Source organism: Sphaeramia orbicularis, chromosome 15 (assembly GCF_902148855.1).
Source record: "Sphaeramia orbicularis chromosome 15, fSphaOr1.1, whole genome shotgun sequence".
Classification (NCBI taxonomy): domain Eukaryota; kingdom Metazoa; phylum Chordata; class Actinopteri; order Kurtiformes; family Apogonidae; genus Sphaeramia; species Sphaeramia orbicularis.
Genome location: NC_043971.1, coordinates 45,098,710 through 45,117,539, shown reverse-complemented (window position 1 = coordinate 45,117,539; position 18,830 = coordinate 45,098,710). Strand labels below are relative to the sequence as shown.

Genomic DNA, 18,830 nt, shown 5'->3' with positions numbered 1-18,830 from the left:
ATAATGTGGATCTGTGCTATGTCATTGATCCAAATTGAGCAGCATTATGGGTAGCAGCAGTCTGGTGGACAAGGACCAGCTTCTAAAACTAAAACAGTTGGCAAAAAGTGAGCCATTTGAGAAAGTCTGATGCTTGTAAATGTAGCTGAGACTGGTTTTTCATTTCACCAATGCCATGATGCAGTTAAAATACTAAAGCAGACTGCAGATATGTGATATTACAATGCCAAGCTGCAAAGATTCAAATCCTATTACCCCCCACCTTTATGCCAAGTGTCAACAGAACACTGGAGACATGACGAACATGAGGGATGCAGTAATGCTGTCTATGGGCTGAACATTGGTACTGATATCAGCACTACACCCATGTAGTAGTCATTTTAAGGCAAAAAAGATCTATAGAGCAAATAGTGCTATGTTTAATGCAATATAGATTTTATTGTGCAAAATGAAATATCCAGCTGTTTCTGAACTGACTGTACTTCACAGTTCAAGTTCTTTGGTCAGACTGCACATCCTGAATTCTACCCAACCAAACCACAAGTGAAAGACGCTTCAACTAACATTAAAGGTTCAACATAAAACATTCAGAGCGGCTTACATGAAGTTGTAGTCTGTTATACTGGGAGCTTGACATTTGTTGACCTTAGAATTTATGAGGTAACAGTAGCTGGTGTTGCATTCTGTTGAGCAGAACCCAAAAACGTTTATGAAAAACTCTTCATAAAACTCAATATACCAGCTGTTATTTCTGACGTAGTCAACCAAGAACATTGTTAGCTTAGTAATGGAGATAGGAATGGCCTGCTACCAGCGCAAAAGGCACTCCAACAAAAACATCACATAAACACACAAGGATTTCTTATATATTGACATTACAAAAGATCAGAAGAATCATATTTAGGAATTTTTGCTCTTTGATGGAAGCTTTACCTCTGTAGATATCTATCTCTTGTAAAGATAAGAGCAGAAGGTAAATGCACACTAAACCACTTTCTTTTTGTGTATCTCCCTAACACACACACACACACACACACACAGGACCTGTGGGTGACCTTGTGCATCTCACCTTTAGGTGACATGGACACATGCAGACAGACTGCCTGAAATGACTTTTATTTGTTGTTCTAGTGATGTTCATGCTTTGTGCACATACACACATGGACATGTTACACACTGACCTTGCTTGCTCAGCCTCAGTTTGTGAAAACACACACATGCATTGGCATATTGGAGACACACACACACACACATAGTGACCTTGTTTGTTCAACCTTGCCACTAGAATATAAACAACGTGGATGGAACTTCCCTTCATAACATCACAATAAAAATAAATGTGGCGGCGACAAATCTCATGTCACTGCACATAAACAGTGAAAACACATGCTATGTATGAAAACGGCTCGAAGCAACTGCTTCTCCACTGGCTGCAGAAACCACTGAGTTCTGATATCCATTTCCAAAACACACAGGATCCATTTACATTATGCTGCAGATCTGATAATGGTGAAAAAGCATTGGAATTAATAAACCACAGCTTCCAGTTATTAACTTCATATCAAGCATCCTCAGAAAATTCAGTTATTTGATGATGTGGAGTAGGGATAGGAATTGATAAGAATTTAGTGATTCCAGTTAAATTATCAATACCACTTAGCAATTCAACTCTGCAATGTCAAATATGTTCCAGCATGTTGCATTCAATTCAAACAAAACTCAGACAGGATTATGTAAGAAGTAGTTAAAGAAGCGTGCAAGCTACCTGCTGTAGCCTCTTAACTAGCCAGACTCTGCCACTCCTCGTCATCATCTAAATAAAATTATAGGACTCGGACATTATTCTTAAAAAATACTGAAAGCAGGTTGACACAAATGGCACTAACATTAACATTATCAATAGAACCTGGAGAAGTTTAATGTTACTGGCTACTGTACACTATACCTCTCTAAGTAGTGTTAAAGACCTAAAGACCATTCTTGTCAGTTAATTGTATGCTGTGTGGCTAAATGTTTCTGCACGGAGGTATTTCCCCCTTTCTTGTAATGGAAGCTCTGCAACTGTTTCAAATGGTGCTAGTGAAATGTAAACATACTTTAGAGGACTCCAGAACAAAAACACAAAAATGACATGATGATGCATTTGATGTAACAACGTCATGGAACCAATAAGCGGAGTCATTAAGCAAGGTGACTTACAATTCCAAGGAACTGAGCTACTGCGAACCAGTTATTGTAGGGAACCAGTTCTCAATTTCCATCTCTAACGTGAAATATGAAATATTTAACATTCTCACCTAATCAAATGGAGAGTCATCTTTGTTGAGTTAAAGGGACTCAAAACGTCACTCCTACATGACGCATAGGTCAAAGTCATCATCTCCATTGCAGAATATGAGATATTAAAAACATATCACACAGATTAACACCAGAGTGAAGAAAAACATGTGGACAGTCTAGGGTCTGTGTTCATTGTGTAAACTTCTTCCTATATATAGAACGTATATACATACAAATGTATGACAAGCTATTAGTCAGTCCTGGGGAGGCTATATCTGTCATTTACTGCCTCTTCTTTCACTGAAAAGGTCAGTGCAGTCAGAGCCGCAACTGAAACCTAAAGAGACAATGGAAGAGGGAGATAAGGACAGGGAGTGGGCAACAGTGCCTGTTTAGAAGAGAGGCAGATGAAAGATGAGGCAAAAAGAAAAGAGAAACAAGCCGGCATTTGTGATAGAGACTGTGCAAAACACAAATACAAAAGAGGAGAGAGAGAGAGAGAGAGAGGGAGGGAGGGAGGGAGGGAGGGAGAGAGAGAGAGAGAGAGAGAGGTTGCTTTATGTAAGTGTTGCTATATGAGTCACAGTCTAGGATTAAGGCATAGCAAGAGAGAAAAATATATTCTGGAGTAAAGCTGTTCACATGGAAAAAAGTGAAATTAATACTGTCCAACAAAGAAGCAACAGTCATACTCAGTCATATTGCAATATTATAAATGTCACGGTCCATGAAGCCCAGATAGACAGAGAGGGAAAAAAAAGATTGCAAGAGAGAGCGAGTGATAACGATGATGGGAAAAGAAATGTTCAGAGAAACAAATGCAAAGAGACAAAGGAAGGCAAAGGGAAAGAGGTTATTATGGTAAAGAGGTCAAGCTTGCAGTAATGCTCTGTCTTGTAGAAAATAAAGCAAAAACGGGCTTTATGTGTGTGTCCTAGTGTCCAGTGTGCACTGTGAGTAAACCATCGTCTGCCACTAAGAGTACACCTTTGTTAGTGTGTTTAGTGTCACAGTAGTTATATAACCCATGGCCTCTGCTATGGCAGGTTCACTGGAGACAGACATGCTGTTATCTTTGATTAGGCCTCTAGATACACAGAGCTGGATCTCTGAGGAGTCAACATACACTGTTTTTCAAAGACAGCCCAATACTAAACTCACAAACTCAATTATTTCTGTTAGGTTTATAGTACTGGCATACGTTATTCTAAGAGTAACGCGATGAACCTGTATGTGGAGGATGTGGAAGAGTCATGTAATCATTTCCCCCATTCTGCCCCTGAAAACACATTTGTGCTCAAGAACGGGGGTGGGGGGTGGGGTGTAATGTCCCCTTAAACAAATGTCCTGCCCCCTCAAATTAAAGTTCCCAAAGTTGTTTAGTTTCACTTTCACTTTGTACGGTCCCATGGTGTGTGTGTACGTATTGTATAGCACAGAACGCACCCCCTCATGTAAACACCCCCTGCCGATTCCACAATCTCTCTGCTTTGTCAGATTGTCGATACGTTCTAATCCTTCACAATCTAATATCGTCATATCTCACACCGCTTCATCTAAGTTATTTTCTTGAGAGTAGAGTATGAAAATCTTCTTAAATATCACTAAATGTGTCTTGTACAGGAGACAGCACTTGAATGCATCATCATCTTGTAAGTGTATTAAATATATCATATTGTCGGGGTTTATTTTTTGAAACAGCTTCACGTGAGCTTTTATTTCTGCTCATTTACTGCACAGTGTAGAAAAATACAGGAGACGGAGAAGGGAGAGGAAGACAAGACAAGAATACCTCACTGAGGACAGGAGGAGCGAGGAAGGGGTTGAAAAAAGCAAAGGAGAAGACGAAGGGAAGGGGACGAAGGGAAGATGAGTTGGGACAAGAGAGGATGAGAACTACTAGATAAGTCCCAGTGTGATCAAAGCGTTACTCTGACATCAAGAGCAGACACTGCTAGAAACACACACATGCACTTTGAAACATTTGGAATGTGTGTGACTAAGAGGCATCTCTTCTCATATTTATTCAAGTGATGGTGATATGCGCTGTAAGACAGACCGCATTTATAAAACTATAAACAGTCTGAGCCCCTTAGGGTCTGGTTCTGATCCTCGGCGTCATTTCAAATTGTATGAAATTCTCCCAATTCTCCTTGTCAAGCAGCTTTCATTTCCCTTTGACGGGTAAATCGTGGGTAAAAATCCCATTACCTGACATTGACTCCTACCGCACCCACAATGCAGGTAAAATAATAATACGTATCTAGTCATCTCAGTCAGGCTGTCAGAACCACCTCCACACAGCCGCAGACTAGACAAACATGTCTAAATTGAACGATCAGTCAATATGACTCCATTATAGTGACATTCCTGGAAAAATTCTACCTGCAACATAGATTCTTGCAATAAACTGAGATGAAACACCTCTCACAAAGATAAACTAAGAGATCACTTCATAAAATATTAAAGTTCTAAATTGTAATTAGGCCCCTAACTTACAGAAAATACACGTTTTATCTTCTTGCCAGAGTCTCTCTTCCCACAAGAAGCACCACACATCAAGCAATTTGTCGTGCATTCTTCCTTCAAGCAACATGTTAAGGATGTTGATTATGTATCTATTTTCATCCTGTGTACACTGTCACCTAATCTAATTTGCCACATTCGTGTGTAACTGTGGTGAAGCAGAGGGAAATTTGAGTAGAGACACTTTCTTTTGTCAGATTTAGGTCACAGCTACATGATTTTGTAGACCGGTACGCACCAAGACGGTGTATTTTTTCATTAAACTATCAGCGAGTGTGTTTATCTGTGTGTCTCGTGACCCATCCCTCTGATGCTGAGTCCTCTGTCTCACCCTGTTCACAATCAGATAAGCTCCATGCAGGATTTGCAGGTTTTGGATAAACCTTTCTCAGACTTAGGGTAAGGACACAAAAATGGGTTGCGGACCTATCTTTACTGCATCATCATGCAGTAGATCAAAACACACAGCAATGCTATGATATGTGAATTCATTTTACTAAGTTCCTATTTTTTCTGGCTGAGGTAATATAGACTGTTACTTCTTGTATCATTTTTTTTTCTCTGCAAGTCATTCTGGTTTCATTCATTTTATTTGGACCCTCTGATAAGCGAGCAAGTCCGTATTTAAAGTTTTGACGTCTGCTTTGACAGGCTGTGATTGACAAACCTGCCAAGCTGGCCTTTCAGAGTTTTGGTTCATTTAATAAAACGCATCATTTCCTGACAGATGAATGTAATTTTACTCAATAGCCATCTTTGGAGTCCCCCTGAATTATCCTAACTTCACCACACAGAAACTAAATGTGTTAGCATTTGCTTTTTTGATTGCCTGTAGATGTAACCTGTTTCTTTGGAAGTCGCCTAAACCTCCAGCAGAACACACCTGGATAACGGATATAATTTCTTTTTTGAAACTGAAAAAGATCAAATTTTCTCTCAGAAGATCAACTGAGAAATTTTACATTACATGGAAGCCTTTCCCCTCTTACTTTGATAAAACATCTATAGAAAATGTAACAGAATAGAATACCTATAACTCGTAATTAAGTGAATGTGGACCAATGTGGGTGGGGGGTACTACTTTTCTCCTTTTTTTTTTCTTTTAAGTTTAAATTGTTGTTTGTTAGGTGTTTTTTGGAAAACTGGAAAAATTGAAAATGCTCATACCTGTGCTGAGAGGATATGTATACTGAAAATGTGGCCTAATAAAAAGATTATAAAAAAAAAACAAAAAAAAAAAAAAAAACATACTTAGAGAGTAAAATTACTTAAAATAATTTGAAGAGCCATTTCACCATTAGCATCGGCTACTTCATGACCCCTTACACTTCTGTAGCACTGCATCAAGTGTCCAAATATAGTCACTACCAAAAAGCCAATATGGTGACAGCCATATTCCAAGCTACTGGCTTCAAAACACGGGTTGTTAAACACAGTCTATGGTTGGAATAAAAATACAAGTTGGAGTGTATACATTTTTGCTTCATTCAGAACGCAGAAACCTCACTGTTTAATGTGGCGAGGTCCTCGATGACTAACAATGTACAATTTGGAGAAACTTCCACACGTGAAACGTTCTGATCAGGGAAAGCCAAAAGAATTTACCATATGCGAAGAAGAGTCTTTTAAGAGACAGTGTTTCGACAGCGGAAAAAAAGTCTGTCCCTGCATTCCAATCCCTGGTACTGCCATACCATTTAATATGTCTAAAAACATTCAGTATGTCCCAAGTACAGTGGCATGGCAAATACAGCATGTCCTAATGTATCTAGTCACTTTCTACATTATGCAACCCGACATGCTTTTCTTGCTGTTCCTGTTCATAATCCTCTGTATGAAGCTATTGCAATCCAGTAGGATGGCACGATTGTATACCCACATACATATACTGTATAAATAGTACATATTTTGGAATGCCAACTGCAGCGCATCCTGAAAGAACAAGTATACAACTCAGAATCGCTGATGTGTTTATGTATGTTGGTATTTCAATTGTTGGTTTAGCGTGCCTGCTGGTGAGTCATGTTTCACACTGAGCTGTCACAGACGTAAACCACACAATTTAGAAAATGTAAACATAGTATTTGCTGTCTTTCTTGCATCTATTGTAAATACTGTGAAAATATTGGTCTAAAATTATGTTTTTAAAAAATGCACACATTTACATAATCTACCAAGAACAGAAAATCTATGGCATCTACGGCCTCCAGAATCACAAAGAAAACTGTTTTGGTTGTGACAACTCTATATTTTACAACAGGAAAAAGAAATTAGGCCTGTAACGGTACACGTACCGAACCGAACCGTTTCGGTACACACCTGTTCGGTTCGGTACACAGTTGTACCGAAACGGCACAGTCTGTTGAGAAAAAGAAAAAGGAACGAAAGACATTGTTTGATGCGGAACTTTAAATACGCGCAAGTTTCACACGGACATATTTAAGGACGTATACATTGACCTGAAGTACGAAATAGCAGCTGATATAAGGTTAAAAAAAAAAAAAATATGATGAGAACCTGGAAGGAAGAGAATGAAGACCCTCCACCATCAGTACAGTCCAGTTTGGGATCACTTCAGGTCCCAGTGAAAGACAACAACGAGGAAAGAAACGGAGATAAGACGAACGCTGTGTGGCCCCTGGGAGCTACGGTAGTTCTAAAACACACTAGCTCTGTCTGTCTGTCTGTCTCTCACGCACGCTGTATACCAGAGGAATAGAACTCGGAGTTGGACGTTGAAAGTATATAAAAATGAAGTTTCACTTTCGTTTCACGCCAGCGTTAGTTACGTTAGTTATGGACCGGACCGCACCCCCCCGGCTCCGACCAAAAACAAACAAACAAACAAACCATCCCCCAGACAAATCGCACCTTGCGTGTGCGCACACGCGCACACACACGCGCACACACACACGCGCACACACGAGTACACAAAGTGTCCTAAACAGTTTGTTCTCTGTCCTAAAATAAATAATTTGGTTAAGTTTGTTGTCAATGTTGCTCTTCAGTTTGTTAAAACAGAATACCAGTTTACCCTCCTGTTAATGTTGAACTACATGCAGAATTTTTTGGTTGATATTTTTATGCAGACTGTAAACTGACAGAACTGTGATTAGATTTTTGTTGTTTGTTCAAAACTACCTTTCAGGGAAAAGTGTTATACTAATGTTTAAAATACATTTAGTCATATTAATAATTTATTTTATTTTCTATTTGATTTATAGCAGCAGAATTATATTACTCCTGTTTCTCTATATTCTATTGTGTCCAAAAATTGGGGGAAAAATGTTCAAAAATTCAAATGTATGAAATACATTTTGAGGGGTTTTCTTTCTTCCTGTACCGAACCGAAAAAAAACGAACCGTGGCTTTGAAAACCGAAAACGTACCGAACCGAAAATTTTGTGTACCGTTACAGGCCTAAAGGAAATTGATTCAAATTGTACTTCAGACGTGCCTGTATGTTATAGTCTACAGGTCTAGCCCATACAAATATTTATATATAAAACAATTTACCATATGTAAACTCATGTTTTAAATAAGTACATACAAGGTTTTTTTCTTGTAGTATGTTCTTAAACATCTTACCACATACCCAGAGGATATAAATATAGTAATTCATTCTCTTACAGCAGCGCCTCCCAAAATTTTTCAGCTCAAGACCCAAATAATCAGTCTTGTGTCCCAAATGTACAAAAATACATATTATTTGCCATATTGACTTAATTTCTACAGACTATTCCATCATCAAAATGTGTCTGAAAGTCTTTTTTTTTTTTTTACCTATTTTTATGTCATCACATTTCACTTCCAAGTTTTTTTATCCTGTTTTCCTTGTTCTTTCATGATTCACATTATTTAATGTCCTTTTGCTTCTTTTTTGTCAATTTTGTCTTGTTACATTTCCAAAGTCTCCTATGCATTTCGCATTTCAGCATTTCTAAACTTCTCTAGGATATTCTCTTCTACTGCTTTAACTGGAGAAATCAATTCACATCTTTTATTATAATACATTTCATTCTGACAATTGGTGACCTTATGAAAAGTGACTCATTTTGGAACCCAACCCTGAGTTTGGGAAAGTCTTACAGGTAACATACATGGTACCAGTGGTTATATTTGTCCTACATTCCATGTCTCTGTGTCCTGCTTCTACTTCAACATCAACATGTCTGCATCAGCACATGTACTGCCAAAAAAAAAATAAAAAATAGTTTGCAGGTGAAACACACCTGTTTGGAAGTGATACATCAGCTGCCAACACCAACAGAACACAACACAAATTGAGGATGCACACATGTATACACTACACAACACACAAAGACACACACAGCTGTCAGGCCACAGCCGTCTGTCCATAGAGTTCACCTTTACAAATGTGTTCCATCAGCAAAATTAAGTCGCTACAATTAACATAACTGTGTTAATTATGGTAATGAGTGGCACAACATCAGCAAAACACACTCAGACTTGTGTGAGAGCGTGTGTGTGTGTGTGTGTGTGTGTGTCTGTGGTGCTTATACTGGCAAAACTAAGACAGAAGGATGAAGGTGGCAGAAAATAGAAACCAAAGAGACAAGAGAGTCAGGCAGTGGATATGAACTAATACTAAATTAACCACCCACATAATTGAGTAAATCACAGACTTTTATAAGTGATTCACGGTTTTTGTAACTAAACTGAATCAAATTAACAATTAGAAGATGTCAACTTGAACTAAAAGTGGACAAGAGAAAAAAGACGCTAGAAGAGAGGAAGTGAGACGGAACAGCTATGAATGACCGACTCACTGATGACTCTCAAGAATATGAACACACACTCACACTCACACACATACATACTGTTAATTATTATCTTGAATAATGAGAAGCAAACGACTCATTAAATCTCTCCTTGACCCACACGCGGTGACCAGCCTCTCATTCTTTCTTCCACTCTTTTTTTTTGCGACTGTACCGTACGTCACACAGAATGGGTCGAACAGAGTGGCTGCCTTTTCAGCTGTGAATTATTAATTGCCAATAAAACAAATGCAAAAAAAAGAGAGAGAGAAAATTCTTTCTGCTGACCCCAATCTGGCACAGTTTTGGCACAATCCTAAAAGAAAAACTTTCTGAAATTAATTTTCGAGATGAACTTTGTTCTTGACCTTCATTCATCTCCTCTATTCTCCCTCTCTCGCTTCTTCTCTCCATGCTAAATACTGTCAACCAAAGCAAAAATGCATTTAAAATGGCCATAAAGAAACAACCTTATATTTCTTTCTCTCGTGACTGGTGTCATGAGAGCAGGCACCACCTGACTGCACCTAACAACTGTCACAGAAAACAAATTACATCCAATTACACAGACACGCTCCCATGCACGTGAATATGGATAAGAAAACATACACAGCAAGAATGTTTACGCTTAACATGTGTAAAAATACAGTGAAATAAAGTGCATTTGTATGTTAGAAAGCATTTACACACATGCACAAGTGCAAAAATGCAGCATGTTCTGATCAATATCGCTCCCTATCCAGAGTAATCAATTCTCATTCTGATCCTGTCAATATTCCCATCACCACTGTATTCTAATCATCAATAGTAAAATCGATGAAATCAGTCATTAATTCTGAATTAACATCGATCTGGGCTGTGCTGTTATCACAATTACACCACAGCATCATCACCTGGTGATAAATCCACCCAGGCAGACCTGCACACGCACTCATATCTCAGAGAAAAGGTCATACTAACAGAGATATCTGGCTAATCCTGGACTATAACTGACAGGGGCTTCAACAAGAAAAAACTTTTCTGCTGTTGGTGCTGTAGGTTTCCAAGCTGCAAGGCTATTAAAAAAAAAAAAAAAAAAACAGCAAATCACTTTTGAAAGTTTCTCATGTGGTGTCCTTGTTTTCTGCTGTTGTTTATTTGTGGTGGACTTTTCTGTCTCGTACCGTAAATGACTTCAGTGTGACTTTCCTCATCCCATAATGTAAGCATGAGACATATTCATGAATCACACTGCTACTGTTTTTTCTCCAGATGAAAAGCATTTTCCAGCTCACTCACGTTAACTTCACATTTGATTTATTTATTCATATTAACTGTCCTTTTGTGAGCAGGGCTGTGTGATACAACCACAATCAGATAACACACACATTCACTGCAAGGGTGTTTAATTTGGACATTTGACATGGTCGTCCATCCACTAATGACCTTTAATGTCTGTTTTATTTGGATGTTTTTTTTTTGTCATTTTCCAGAACTGGTTTCTCTTTGTGATATTCAGAACACTACAAGTAAAATATTAATTATCGGTGGAGAAAAAAATTGTCTGTTGGCAAATGAAATAAACAAAGCAATGAGATACTATCTGACAGTAATAACTAGTCAGTATAGAAAGTTCAGGAAAGAGATCTGGATGAAATTACTTTTGTAGTTGTTGTTGCTTAACTGTCCTGTTACACAACAGCTTAAATGCCCCCGATTTATGTTGACATCTTTAGGTTTTATTGTAAAAACCTTTAAAGTGAACTTTATTTGCCAAGTTTGAGAGAGAAGACAAAATAGTTTGTTGAAGGTAATCTCAGTCTGTGATGAACTGTAATGTAATACATCTTTTATGGTGTTGTGTGAACCCATTAAGTTTGGGGACCTTATGCAAGACATAAATAAAACTCCACCACTCATTTTCAGAAAATTTACCACATTTAGTATTGATGTTTTGAATTATATCATCAACCAGTGAATGATATTTGATTATTTTCCCCTCCTATTTAGAGTACATGTTCAGTTAAGCGTGTAAATATAAAAAACATAAACCTTTGAACAGTCACGTTTGTTATAGCAGAAGTGAAAGGCCAATCTGTGTTTATTAGACTGATTTTAATATTACTGAATCACAGCGTAAACTACCTTCTTGGCCTAAACTTTTGGCAGTGACACAAATTATGTTTTTGCAAACTGTGTTACTCCAGGTTTTTTTTTTTTTCCTTCACATTTCTGAGGTATGTTTCTGAGTATTTTATACATTTCAAAGTCTTTCATTGGAATCGATCCTAGTTTTTCAGCCACGTCTGTACTTACGCTTAAATATAACCCTAATATAACTCCATATCATCCATAAAATAATCTGCATGACATTGGAAAAGAAAGTAAAAAACACTTTTCATTCTTGTTTTCAATATCTTGATCAACTGAGTGTGCAATTTCTCGAGCTATGTCTTTACAGATGTAAAATGAAGAATTCAAAGCCTAACTAAATGATGAAAAATGCCGCTTTAGCCCTATTTTCAGGTCAGAGTAACTGCATACAAAAGACTGACAGCAACAGCTCATATAATAATAATTATTTATTTTGATATCAATGGAAAACACAGTTGGACAGACACTTTGATTAGACTAAAACAGATGGTTTTGAGCTGAACAATGGATTTTAAAAGGATTCATTAATGAATGTTAGGATGTTCTGACATTTTGGATAATGTAACTGAATGGTTCTAATTTTGAAACAGTGCATGAACACAAGAAAAAAAAGCCTAAATCAAACTAACGTATGGGGAAGAAACTGTGTCAACAAAACAGATGTAGCTGTGTTGCCTCAGTCTTCACACGCACCGATACCCAGGAAATCATTTCCCCCTCCGCCCACCAACCTGCCCACCCGACCGACTTTCTATAACTCCAGTTTATACGGGGACAAATCATCCACTGTCTTTTCCCCCCAGAGGGCAACTAAAGGGATTAGGGGTCAAACATACTAATTACTAACTCTGTCATTTAATCTGGTTGAGACTGGAGATTAGAGTTATAATCCCATCACGCTGCCACAGGAAATTATGAATCAACGCAACATCTACCTGATTTCCCATTGTCTCATAAATGACTGAAAGGACAGAATACGAAACTGAGAGCAAAGGAAGCTGATAAACAGTCAGGAATCAATATGAGTCAGGAGAAACTGAATCGGAATGATTTATTGTATATTTGAATCGGAATTATCCATCATACATAACTGACATTTAAAGAAACTTAATCACATAGTATGAAGTTGCATTCTTTAGCACTGAACACCTACATTAAAGAAATGAACCCAGACAGCTTCATTTCAAGTTTGAAGGGGAATTCCATAAAACTGGACTGGAATATTATGATTCAGTTGCTCTAAAGCTGTACCGGGAAATTCACTTGAAATTCAACTCTCTACATCCATATTCAGAACCTATGAGTCAGTGTTGGTACAGGGACAAACACATCTGGTCAGTTTTTAGCAATGCAAATGTCTGCCCATAGAAAGTTCAAGATAGACAGAAATGGAAGATGGGAATTTGCAGTGCAGCCTTACAATGGCTGACTTTCACAACAAACCATAATGAAGCATTTATTAAACATTTATTCAACACTAGTGTCCTTCTGAAATTAGGAAGGTCTCATAACATGACTGTGAAATGTTGGTTCAGATGTTTTTTGGACTTGTTAGCTTTACTGCCTTGTTTGAAAGTTGAGTCACGTTACTTTGATGAAGTAAGTAAAAGAGATGAAAGTAATAACCACAAATTAGCATAATAGCAGGGCAGGGAAACGGGCAGAAATGTACATTTTATTTTGATATTTTTGAACATTCTGTTAAAATTTGGGAGAAAACCAGAGTAGAATCTGATTAAACACAGATTCCTATCAAAATGCGGGACATTGTCACAATATGTGGGACATGGGACCAAAACGTTGTGCAGTCACACATGAAGTGGGACACCTGGTCACTGTATCTCCCATCTGAGTACTGGAGATGGATGCACATCCCTAAATATGGCAGTACATATGCACTCACTGCATGACAAGCAACAGGTCAGTTAACTTTTTTATCAAGTGTTTGCAAGTTAATTAATAAACTTCTTTCTCAAGTCTTTATAGTAGTACAGTCAGTGTGAAGTGGTACTGAAGTGAGCTCAATTATCTGATCGACTGCCCGTGGAAGCAGTGAGTGAAGGGCAGAAAAACAAAATGCTGCAAAGGGAAAAGAGAAAAAACAACTCAGCCCCCCCTTCGCCCCTCACTCTGTGCCCTCCCTCTCTGTCTCTATGGGAGGTAATGGGAATCTAAAGGTAACTGAAGCCAGTCGCGGTGGACATGCTTATCCCTGACAGACTAGATATGTGTGTGTGTGTATATGTGTGTGTGTGTGTATATGTGTGTGTGTGTGTGTGTGTGTGTGTGTGTGTGTGTAGAGAGGTAGGGATGGGATAGGATGGGGTGGGGAAGGGAAGGGAAGGGGTAGATTGAATCCCTTGTCCCTGGGGAGCACGTCCCTATTTCTCCTGCTGGCCCTCGGAGAGACAGAGAAGGAAAAAACAGACCGAGAATTAGAAAGAAAAAAAGAAAGAAAAGAAAAAAGAGAGCAGAGTGGATGAGAGCGGCCGACGCTGCAGCGAAGCCCAACAGCTCCCTCTGTCGTCACCGAGCCCAGGTCTGCTGCTGCCTCGGCTGCATTCACCTCCCCTCTCCACTCCTTCTGTCTGTCTCCTCTTTTTTGTTTCTTAATCTTTATCCTCAACAGCATCTCTCTCTGTTCCTCTCTCCTCTTTGTGGTTTCAAAGAAACTAGTTTACAACGCTGAGCCTTGTGAGAATGAGCAGCTGGCGCTTAATTAAATATAAATATAACGATTACACTGTAATAAATTAATCCCTCTATCTCGCTGCCTCCCCGGTGAGCTACGTCAGCACTGTTTGCACTCAGCTGCCTTTAAACTCATTCCAGTTGGCAAGGTTGCCCCCCCTCCTTTTCTCTTTCCTTAAAAATTCAATTCAAGGATTTCAACAAATCAAAGCACAGTCTTCTTTAAAATTTCTCAAACTTGAAGTCATATTCAGGTTGAAACAGCGACACAGTCAGCCAATGTCTAATGTAAACTAACCTTCACCCCTGTATTCCTTATTGGCCTGCACGGTTGATGAATGAGAAATATTTAAATTATTATGTTACTCTGCTGAAATATGAAGCAGAAAGGCACAAAGAGGGGAAAAGAGAAGTGGATTTAATCTGTTCAATCAATACAGGAGCAGAGAACTGACATGACCTCAGCTGGTCTGACTCTTCTGTTCATAAAGACGGAACACACTTATTGTATTTTGCTGGATTGTATAGCCACACAGCAAAAAGCAAAGCATGACTGTTGGTGTGGATTAGAATTGACTCAACTTAATGTTCATGGGTTTCACTGTGTGTTTCTGCTCGTCGCCTCTACAAACACCTTTTGCAGGTTTAATTGTCTCTTCTGCAAAATGACATCTTCAGGCCCTCCCTCCTGAGAAACCTGCACCGACGAATCCCAGCAAAATCTGACGACATTTCTGTGTCAGTATCCGTGTGATTTCTTGGCTGAGCATCAGTGGTGGAAAAAAAATCTGATACCTCACCCATCCCACTTTCATCTGTCATCCAAGCCAGTTTTTCTGTACAGCGCTCAACCCTTAAATAGCACAAAGATGTTCTGGTACAAGGAAATTCTGTGTTTTTTTTCCCCTTCTCCGTCCTGCTAGCTTTTAAGGCATATGATCACTTTCCCAGACGTAAAGCCATACACTTTTGTGGGAAGAGAAAAAAAAGAAAAAAAAAAAAAAACAGTTATGTTTGTTCCTGTGATTGCCAAAGTGAAGACTGCAGATCTCGTTTCAGCTCAGACGGCAGCGGCTTCTATAAAAGTGAAAATCCACCGTTGATAGAAGTCACGCTGCCCTCCTCTCCTCTCCCCACCTCTCCTACCTCCTCCTCTTCCTCCTCATATCCTAATAGGAGTCATGCTCTTTCCTTCTCCTCCTCCGACCGCCTGCCCCTGTTGTTTGGCCTCCCGTCTCCTCATATCCTCCGCAGACCACATCCTCCTGCTCCTCTTTCCTGGCCTTTTGCATCCATCCTTTCTTTTACTCCGACCAAAATCACTGCCTGTAACAGCTACAGGATGTCATTTACAGCAAACGCCCTGTAGAATTTTCAAACCGAATCTTATAAAAAGTCAAAAAGCGGCAATTTAACTCGTGAAAAATTAGGGGGAATTCTTTTCTTGTGAGGCCTCGCTCTTTCCAAAACCATGATGTAAACCAAAAGCTGAGACGGATGTGAACCAAAATAATGCTAAAGGGGAATTCCTCTCTTCTTCATCATCATCATTTCTGCAATATTGACTACTCACAGAGATAATTAACAAAGTACCAGGGGGCGAAAAATAAACAGTGTGTAACCACCTAATATGAGTTAGGAGAAAAACCATTAAAAATATTGTTGCAACACTGAAAACTACTGCCAAAGTATCCATGTGAGTGTAACACAATAAAATCCAAAGCTTTTTCTCATTTTACAAACAGTTAATACATTTGAAGAAGAATCCCTCTCTCAACTGACAGCTGTAGACTTCTTCTTTTTTATTATTATTATTATTAGTTTTTCAAAGCAACACCAGCTGAGCCTTGTTGGTAGAAAACCCCCCTGTTGGATATAACACAACAACAGCAAATAATTTTCTCAATGGCTCCCCCAAGACTGGAGAAAATAGAGAGGAGGAAGGAGAGATTAAGAGAGTCGGAGTGAAGGAGAGGAAGAAAGGAGAGAAGAGGGGGTGGATGAAAACGCAAAGGGAGAAAAGGAGAAGGTGAAGTGGGAAAGAGGGGAGACGTTTTGCAGCGCAACAGTGTGGAAGACAGAAGGAAAGAGGAAGAAGTAGAAGAGATGGAGAGAGGGAGAGAGAGATTATTGCCTGCTTGAGAGCAGCAATCTTGAGTTGTGCCATGAATACCAAAGACCGTGCAGCCCCTACAGTCCACGCCTGTTTCTCCTCTCTCTGCTCCCCATTGAAAACGCAGCGGAATTTCAGCTGCCCAAATTACCCTCCGATATCTCACTTTACTCCGAAGAAGCTCCATCCATCTCAAGAGCAGCCACACACAAGGACAGTGGAGATGTGAAGTAGCAGCCCCGTGCCATACAATTAAAAAATGATCTAATGTGGCTCTACAGGGGATGGGGATGGGGGGAGGTGGGGGATGTGGTGGTGGTGGGTGATGGGGGACGATAACCAGAACGCACGGACCTAATTGAGTGCGGGATGAGGCTGAATGAGCCTACGGGCGAAGTGATCTGAATGCAATTTTCATGCAGTTTCACTCGGCTCTGGCGCACACGGAAAACGGCAAGGACGCAGCTCCTGTTGAAGTATTCAAATGGGCTGAATAATAAAACACATGGAGACCTCCGAGGTGCACATTTCAGGATCTTAATCCAATAAAGCGATAATGAAGTCCGCAGACTGGCAGGAGGGAGAAAGTCTAAAATGTTGACTTAATGGAGTTCTACGACACGTATTTCGGATAAATGCAAATACAGCCCCATCTGAAAAGTCCGGATTGTTTGTATATTTGGTGATTATGTAGATTATTGTGCACTTCTTATACTGGGTTGCGTCTTGTGACCGTGAAAGGCACGCACCCAACCTGGAGAAAAGTTGTGCGTCGCCGTTGCGCGAAGCCGGGAGGCACAGACGTAGCGAAAGACAGAGCCGATACACCGAGATTTACCACTATACGTGGCCAGACACACGCATCCACAACTCGCACGCACGCAGTCCTGATGCGCACTCAAACACGCACGACACCAGAAGAGCGCAAATATGTAGAGACGCGCACACAGGCAGCGCTTTGTAAAAAAAAAAAAAAAAAAAAAAAAAATACAAGCTGTGATGTGCAAACCGCACAATTCAACCGTCATCCAGAGAGGCCGAGGAAAGTCTGCACTGTTACAGCCAGCAGCACAACAAATGCGCCCAAGTCTGAAATCTATATTACCATCACCGCTTAATGCGCAAACGCTCCGAGGGGAATTAGGTTGGAAATCCCAAACATCACAAAGTGCGTCGTCCTCTCCAAAGGCATCCAGAGTCTAAACCAGAATGTGCCCAGCATCATAGGAGCAGAAACATTTTAGTTCTTCATATTCTCTCTAGTCTGCTTTGACGCACAATATTTTTAATAATAATAACAATAAAAAAAATAAAAAAAAAAGAAAGAAAATTAAAAGCCTCTGCAGAAAGAGACGCGCGGACAGTGAAAAGGAGAGGAAAACCACACAGGCACAGAGGAATAGAGGGGAAACGATGAATGGAGACTGGTGGTGAAATAAAGAACTCCGGTCCGTTAACTCAAACATTCCTTACCTTGAAAGCCAGAGGAGAGACTCTGCGCGCAGTCCGTCACTCCGAGGAAATTCCTCCAATACATACAAGCCAGTAGAAAACGGTCTCTCAACTAGTATTGCTTCTTTATCTGTCAGACGTCCAACACATCCACTGATTGGAAACCCAGTTTTTATTTTAATGTTAGTTTTTGAGAATAGAGAAACAGAAATGGAGTGGGGGGTGACAGCCAAACAACCCCACGCACAAACCCCAGTATGTTCTTTATCCGCTGAAGATAAGATATAAAAAAAGAAAGAAAAAAAAAAAAGCACCAAAGCAGCCACAACTGGTGCGTCTCGAATAGGTTCCGAGAAGTGATGTTGTGAGTTGGTGGTATAGTGGTGTTGCCGAGGAGGTGGGTGACAAGACAGACAGACAGACAGACAAGGGGGGAAAAAAGAGAGAGAGAGAGAGAGGGGGGGGGAATCACAGTCGCATCCCTCCTCTCCCCTCCTCCAGAGCCAAGCCAGGTATATCAAATCCGGTTAGACTGTCAGCGCCGTTTATCCGTCCTCCCTCCAAGAGCCTCAGAAGCGGTGTGAGGGAAGGAGAACGGGCGCACAGCGGCGACAGAGAGAGAGAGAGAGAGAGAGAGAGAGAGAGAGAGAGAGAGAGAGAGAGAGAGAGAGAGATCGCTGCCGATGGAGGGCGTTGGAAACTAGACTAACCCTCTCTCTCCTCTTAGTTTCAATTCCCTCTCCTTAAACCTCACTTGGATTAAATCCTGGATGGCTACTGTAATGCGTAATATCTCTGTTGTTGAAATACCAAAGTCGTTGGTGCACACTGAGAATGTATAAATAATTCTGAGC

General features: G+C 39.9%; 1 protein-coding gene across 3 annotated transcripts in view; it reads right to left on the bottom strand.

The window, feature by feature from the left end:
• cdh11 (cadherin 11, type 2, OB-cadherin (osteoblast)) overlaps positions 1–18,539 on the bottom strand; it is a 137,001-nt gene extending 118,462 nt beyond the window's left edge. For all 3 annotated transcript variants that reach the window (XM_030156096.1, XM_030156095.1, XM_030156097.1), the window contains exon 1: positions 17,998–18,539. The gene's annotated coding sequence lies outside the window, so the exon portion shown is untranslated. The remainder of the gene's footprint in view (positions 1–17,997) is intronic.
• Positions 18,540–18,830: the final 291 nt, after the last annotated feature.